Consider the following 7,662-nt stretch of genomic DNA (forward strand, 5'->3'; position numbering starts at 1 on the left):
TCTCTCTCTCTCTCTCTCTCTCTCTCTCTCTCTCTCTCTCTCTCTCTCCAGTCCTGGCCCACCTCATGCTCGGTGTGCAGATTCTTTGGGAAGCGCCCGCTCTCTCCTGCTACAGTAAGCCTTGACTCCGCAGGAGCCGCCCCCAGCTCGCGTCTGTCCTAAAGGCTCCGGCAGGGCCAGGTAGCCTGTGGGGTGACGTGCCCGGAGAGCCTTCCACGGCTCGTGCGTGATCCTGGCGCAAGCCAGCTGCGAGTGTCCCCAGGGCTGCTGAATCCACAGCGCCCGAGGCAGCGGACCAGCCCGGTGACCCCCGGCCGCGCGTGGGACCGGCAAACCCTGAATGCAGGAACTTCACCCTCCTTCTTTCCGGCTACAGGGTACAGAGCGTCTGTGCGGTGGCGGGCTGCTCTGAGGTGACTCAGCAGAGCCCCGAGAGCCTGGCCCTGCCATCTGTCCTGGACACCCTTCCCTTGCTTGGTTTTGGGAGGAGGTCAGGGGTTGGCAGGGACTCTCAAACCCATAGCACTTCCCTTTTACAGATCTTTTCTGCGCACTTAGTGGAGGGGGAGGGAGGAGTTGACTGAGGGCATGGGCAGAAAGAGTCATAGGTTCCTCCCCTACTCTTCCTCTCTTGAGAGCTCAGATTATTCTGGATGCTTGTAGCGGGAGGTCGTGGGGTGGTGCGCCCTCCGGGGCGAGGGTTGTCATGCATGCTCTGCAGAGACTAGAGTGGCGTGGGCTACCGTTGACTGGACTTCACCTGTGCAAAGTGAGCAGTCGTGGCGGAGCCTTTGCCTCCTAGGCTCTTTGTCCTGATTTAATTGCCCCTTGAGCACTGCCCATACTGGGCCCTTGGGTCTTCTTGTCCTGATGTAAGGAACATGTCTTTCTTTCAGTGGACCTAGGCCCATGGAGAGCAGCACCTAGAAATGGCTATTTCTGTTAAACTTCTTTTTCTCCCAAGTGAGAAATTTCTAATTCTCAAATTTCCCGCATTGTATGTGAGCAGGGGTTCTTAATCTAGTTAACTCTCTTTCGTTCTGAAGTTTTTCCAGGTCTGTGGGCAGGCGTTGAAGTTCTGACCACCTAGCCGACTCCTAACAGTTAGAGCTCCACGTCTGGTCGAAGAACCATCCTTGGAGGTTTTTCCGTTCTTACTGTGGCTTGAAGGTCTTTTTTTCTGGGGTAGTTTCATCAGTTGGAAGTTAAAATCAGTGTGAGCTCTACCTCCGAACAGGGACTGAAAGCGGAGGGAGAACTTGTGGGTTTTCAAATGTGACGCCGCTGAGCTCTGTGGAGCTCAGGAGGAGGAGGACAGTCTGCCTTTCAGCCAGACATCCCTCGCCTGCTGCCCCTCATGGTCACTACTTTCTATTCAAACAGGCCCACCTCCCTTCGGGGGTAGACTTGTAATGACTCGGGTGTGGGTATTGTGTTGGATTGTATTTAAACGTTGACACTAATGGGGGCAGTGTAGTGCCACCGGTAGTGGGAGTGATTGGTAGGAATAATCCAGCGCTTGATCCCCCAAATCTGCCTCACGTTGAAAGGGAAGAAACAGTCCGGACAATAGGAATAATGTGGCTATGTAGGTGTGTTTACAGGCCTCGGACAAGAGTTACTGTGAGGGCCTGAGACACCTTTCCCAGTGGAACAGGCTTGTAAAGAGCAGGAACATGAGATCCACAACCCTCAGGAGTCTTTTCTGAACACGGGCATTGGCATGACCAAGGCTGACCTCATAATAACTTGGGAACCATTGCTAGGTCTGGCACGAAGTGTTGACAGAGACTGTCTAGGTGTGTGGCCTTTGACTGATATTATGAATGGTTAGTTTTTTTGTAATCTGTTTGGCTGGTGTGTGTGGTGGCTTTTTAGGGTGAGCACACATGAAAGTGAGAGAACAGCTGTGAAAACTAGGTTCTGGAACTGAATGGTTGATTGTTATAATTGCTCAGCAAGAACTTTTCCTTGTGCAGAACCATTTTGCTTTCTCTCTGTTAACTTTCAAAACCCCACGGAAGGCTGCTGCAGGCTTTTACATGATTGGACAGCTCTGTGTTGGATTCGGTTCTGTCTCTGGTGACAGAAAACATGGTGTGGTCACAAGCATGATGCTAATGAGCAGTATGCCATGGAGTTATCTCCTGGTCAGTCCTTCACAGGCTGTGTAGACCATGGTGAGTTAGCTCTCTACAGTGTGGTGCTTGGTAGAATTCTCTGAGTGAAGTAAGTTAGAAGTCTTGAGGATTATATTTTAGAGTGCTCTGTCTTTGTCCAGTTAGTTACAGTTTTGATGATTCATGCCTGTAGAGGTGAGCCCACTGGCCAGGATGCAAAAGTGATCCTTCATCTCATAAAAGACCAGGCAGAATGCACAAAGGAGAGGAGGGTCAAGGAAGCTGTGACGACACAGTTAATAGACTCTTCCCAGCATTCTCTGTGTGAATATAGGCTTGGCAGCCTTCGAGCAGGCTGTTGTGTTGGCTCATGGCCTTTGGCTATGCTGGTACTGAGTTCTCCACAACTCATTATGTCATTTGGTGACTTAGGTGGAGAAGGAAGGAGAGAAGGAGATCAGTAAAGATGATAAAGAGGAGAACATAAGGATGATGAGGAGAAGCTTAAGACTGAAGATGTGGGAACAGATGAGGAGGACAGTGGCAAAGATAAGACAAAGAAAACCAAGGAGGTAAGGGAGAACTAGATTGATGAGGAAGAGTTAAATAAGACTGAGACCATTTGGACCAGAAACCCTACTGACATCCCTCAGGAGGAATATGGCAAATTCTATGACCTCACCAATAGTTGACCAGACCTCTTGATTGATGTTATATAAATTGCAAGGGTCAAAGAATATGCTGGAGGCGATAGGGAACAACTTCCTCTGTTTGGTACCTGAAAATGGAAAGCCATGGGACCACGCACGAGTTGAATGGCTGTGGGCTTCTGAGACAGGCCAGCAGTTGGTAGTGGTTTCACTTTCCCTTCAAGTGGGGATCTGGGTGGTAGCCTAACCATGACAGCTACGATTCTGATTGGAGGGACCCTTTGCTGCTAGCTTTACAAGCTGACTTAGTAAAAATGCTGTTTTCTTTGGAGCTGCCTATAGTTTCCACTCAGTTCCTAGGTCTTCAGGAGTGTGGCAGTGTTCCAGGGTCAGATGTTGGAGATTGGGACTTGAGGCAATCTTGTCCTGATATTTTCTTCTGGGTTTTTTTTTTTCCAGCACCTCTTTGGGGAAGGCCACTTGGAATTCATGGCATTGCTCTTCATTTCCTGACAAGCTCTCTTTGACCTTGTTAAGAACAAGGAGAGCAGCACCAAACTGCATGTCTGTCATGAGTTCAACATGGAGAGCTACAAGAAGCTGATAACAGAGTGCCTCAAAAACAAAGGCTCTCCTCACCTACTGTCTGTAGTACAGGCAAACACTTACTTAACAGATCTTCAGCACACAGCTGAGACTGTCTTTAATCCAGATAATAACATTCTTATCTCCCCAAACCTGCGCTTGGCTGGGTTGCTTAAATGTGGTCACCAGACCAGGTCTAAACCAACTGTCTTGGGCTTTCTGCTCTGGCTGACTGTTGTCTTTATCTGTGGCATGGCTGACTTCTAGGATATGTCGCTGAAAATCTCCAGGGAATTGTTCCAGCAGAGCAAGATCCTGAAAGTCATCAACAGAAGCATTGTGAAGAAGAGTTGTCAGAAGACAACTCATTATGAAGAACAGTTGTCTTCTGAGTTGTCAGAAGACAAAGAGAAGTGAAAGAAATTCTTGGAGGTGTTCACGAATTTCAAGGTAAGATAGACAAGTACTTTCTCTTCTAACCATTTTGTGTTTGGGCGTTACTTTCCATTTCACAATGGGACCTTTTCTTTCCCTACACTTAAAGGTTGGAATCCATAAACACTTCACTAAGTGGCAGCACCTGTCTGCGTTCCTCTGCTAACCCACCTCTCTGTGATAACATCCCTGTCAGAGAACGTGTCTCATGTGAAGGAAACACAGAAGTCCATCTACTATAGGTCTGGTGTGTTCCAACTTGGCTCTGATCAAAGCTGCCTTGCAGCATGTGAAATGAAGGAAGGACCGACACATCAAGACCTGCTTTCAGTCACTGAGTCATAGTTTATAATGAATCCTTTAGGTGAGAGCCAACTTTACCTTTGTGGGGCGTGAGCGGAAGCCAGGCTCTGAAATGGTGTGTGTGACTGAGTCTGCATGCAGCAACTCACAGGGCTTCATGGAAAGAGCCTGGCCATGGCGACTAAGGAGGGTCTGGAAAGACCAGAGAATGAGTAAGAGAAGAAAATGGATGAGAGAGCAAGGCAAAGTTTCAGAGTCTCTGCGATCTCATGAAGGAGCTCTTGGAGAAAAAGGTTGAGATGGTAAGTTTGTGTCAGAGATTCTCCCCTGAAAAACATACAGGCTGTCCCCGGAGCAATCACAGACTGCTGTGTCTGGGAACTTTCCGGATGTTTCCTCTGGCCTCTTGATGAAGTAGAAACTTACTTTTCTTTGCATATACATCATTACAGTGATTATCCCATCTAATATACAGGCATGAGAAAGGACTTGCTGTCTTGCCCAGGTTATTCATGAATCCCTGGACTCAAGCCACCATCCTGGAAACTCAGTATCCAGAGTAACTGGGGTAGTCATCTGCCATTCTTTCTTTTTAATTATTTTTATTTTTATTAATTACAGTTTATTCACTTTGTATCCCCCCGTACCTCCCTCCTTCTTCCCCTCCCAATTTCACCCTCCCTCTTCCCCACCCATGCCCCTCTCCTAGTCCACTGATAAGGGAGGTCCTCCTCCCCTCCCTCTGATCCTAGTCTATCAGGTCTCATCAGGAGTGGCTGCATTGTCTTCTTCTGTGGCCTGATAAGGCTGCTTCCCCCTCAGGGCGAGGTGATCAAAGAGCAGGCCAATCTGTTCATGTCAGAGACAGACCCTGTCCCCATTACTATGGAACCCACTTGGACACTGAACTGCCATAGGCTACCTCCATGCAGGGGTTCCAGGCCATCTCCATGAGTGGTCCTTGGCTGGAGTATCAGTCTCAGAAAAGACCCCTGTGCCCAGACTTTTTGGATCTGTTGCTGTCCTTGTAGAACTCCTGTCTTCTCCAGGTCTTACTATCTCCCTCTACTTTCATAAGATTACCTGCTCTCTGCCCAAAGTTTGGCTGTGAGTCTCAGCATCTGCCTTGATACCCTGCAGGGTAGAGCCTTTCAGAGGCCCTCTGTGGTAGGCTCCTGTCCTGTTCCCTGTTTTCTCCCTCCTCCGATGTCCATCCTCTTTGCCTTTCTGAGTGGGGATTGATCATCCTAGCCAAAGTCCTCCTTCCTGATTAGTGTCCTTAGGTGTACAGATTTTAGTATGTTTATCCTATATTATATATCTAATAGCCACTTATGAGTGAGTATATACCCTGTGTGTCTTTCTGCTTCTGGGATAGCTCACTCAGGATGATCTTTTCCAATTCCCACCATTTACCTGCAAATTTCATGATGTCCTTGTTTTTTATCGCTGAATAATATTCCATTGTGTAGATGTACCACAATTTCTGTATCCATTCCTCCACTGAGGGGCATCTGGGCTGTTTCCAGCTTCTGGCTATTACAAATAAAGCTGCTACAAACATGGTTGAGCAAATGTCCTTATTATGTACTTGAGACTCTTTTGGATATATGCCTAGGAGTGGTATGGCTGGATCTTGAAGAAGCGCTATTCCTAATTGTCTGAGATAGCGCCAGATTGATTTCCAAAGTGGTTGCATAAGTTTACATTCCCACCAGCAGTGGAGGAGCATTCCCCTTTCTCCACATCCTCTCCAGCATGTGTTGTCACTTGAGTTATTCATCTTAGCCATTCTGATGGGTGTAAGGTGAAATCTCAGCCTCGTTTTGATTTGCATTTCCCTGATGACTAAGGACATTGAACATTTCTTTAAGTGTTTCTCTGCCATTCGATATTCTTCTATTGAGAATTCTCTGTTTAGCTCTGTTTAGCCCCATTTTTTAATTGGATTACTTGATTTGTTGCTGTTTAACTTCTTGAGTTCTTTATATATACTATATAATAGCCCTCTGTCGGATATAGGGTTGGTGAAGATCCTTTCCCTACAGGCAGTTGTTTTGTTTTGACGACAGTGTCCTTTGCTTTATAGAAGCTTTTCAGTTTCATGAGGTCCCATTTATTGACTGTTGCTCTTAGAGCCTGTGCTGTTGGTGTTCTCTTTAGGAAGTTGTCTCCTGTACCAATGAGTTCAAGGCTCTTCCCCACTTTTTCTTCTAACAGGTTTAGTATGCCTGATTTTATATTGAGGTCTTCGATCTACTTGGACTTTACTTTTGTTCAGGGTGGTAAATATGGATCTGTTTGCATTTTTCTACATGTAGACATCCAGTTAGACCAGCACCATTTGTTGAAGATTTTTTCCATTGTATGGTTTTGGCATCTTTGTCAAAAACCAGGTGTCCATAAGTGTGTGGGTTTATTTCAGGGTCTTCTGTCTGATTCCATTGATCCACCATTCTGTTTCTATGCCAGTACCATGCAGTTTTTAGTATTGTTGCTCTATAGTACAGCTTGAGATCAGGGATGGAGATACCTCCAGAAGATCTTTTATTGTACAGGATGGTTTTAGTTGGTCTAAAACCCAGGGTAATGCTTGGCATATTTATGCAGCACTGCCAGAACTACATCATGTGAGACCCTGTGTCCAAACAAAACAAAACAAAAAATAAATAAATAAACCTTTTTAATTATCCACAGGGGACAGTCTCCATTAGGCTTGTGTCTTCTCCCTGCTGCATTGGGACAAGCAGCTATAGCTAGACAGCCAACGTGAAACAGATGATGAAGACCCAGTTACTTCCAGACAACTCTACAGTGGGACGCATCATGGTCACCAACACCCAGAGGCCAGTCATGCTCACCCCATTGTGGAGGCTTTGGCAGCAAAATAAAGAAGATGCAGTTTTATACAGTCCGGCTCTCCTTGTAAAGTAACACTCAGGGCACTGTGAACTTCTCCTGGGTTGTGTTGGGAGATGATGACAAGGCTCTTGTCCTCTCTCTTGAACTCAGGGTGCCGCCCTTTGAGCCTCCTTCATCCAGTCAAGATGCAGAGTCAATTCATTGCTGCAGATTAGTCAAGTAAGAGCACTAGGTGACATTTCCAAGTATGAAATTTGTTCAAGGAACACAGAGTCCCTAACGGGGCTGGGAAGATTTGCTCCCTTCTGAAACTGTACCATTTTTACTCCCAAGAGAAGCCACATTAGGGTCAGTAAACACTGCTGCTCTTCCCAAGATGGTGTCCGGCAGTCCTGAGGAGCGGGTGATAAAGGTGGGGACATGCAGAGGCCTGGTTCTGGCCAGCTAAGACAAGAGTTGAGAGATGGGGCTCAGATCCTGTATATCTTAATTACCTCTGCAAACTAGCCCTACTGCTGTCACTTCCATGCTAAGAGAACCAGCATAATTGGAAAGGTGAGTGGGGCTTCTACAACAAAAGAGGCTGCCACTGAGGCTCCAGTGCTCTCCTTGGTTCTCTGACACTGAGGAAACATTTCGCCCTTGAGCCAGGAACTCTGGGAAGCTATAGAAGACCAGAGTGATGAGAGCAGTAATTAGGTTTCAGC

The 7,662-nt window shown here is 46.9% G+C and overlaps 1 long non-coding RNA gene across 2 annotated transcripts; it reads left to right on the forward strand.

The window, feature by feature from the left end:
• Window positions 1–120: 120 nt before the first annotated feature.
• LOC129677184 (uncharacterized) lies at window positions 121–7,312 on the forward strand. 2 transcript variants are annotated; one of them, XR_008720178.1, is made up of 5 exons: window positions 121–2,180; window positions 2,553–2,692; window positions 3,230–3,805; window positions 3,900–4,395; window positions 6,791–7,312. It is a non-coding gene; the product is annotated as an uncharacterized LOC129677184 (long non-coding RNA). The 2 variants fall into 2 exon arrangements; XR_008720177.1 differs by having other exon boundaries at window positions 121–2,692.
• The last annotated feature ends 350 nt before the right edge of the window (window positions 7,313–7,662 follow it).

The sequence above is a fragment of the Psammomys obesus genome, unplaced genomic scaffold (assembly GCF_907164565.1).
Source record: "Psammomys obesus unplaced genomic scaffold, mPsaObe1.curated_primary_1811, whole genome shotgun sequence".
Taxonomy (NCBI): domain Eukaryota; kingdom Metazoa; phylum Chordata; class Mammalia; order Rodentia; family Muridae; genus Psammomys; species Psammomys obesus.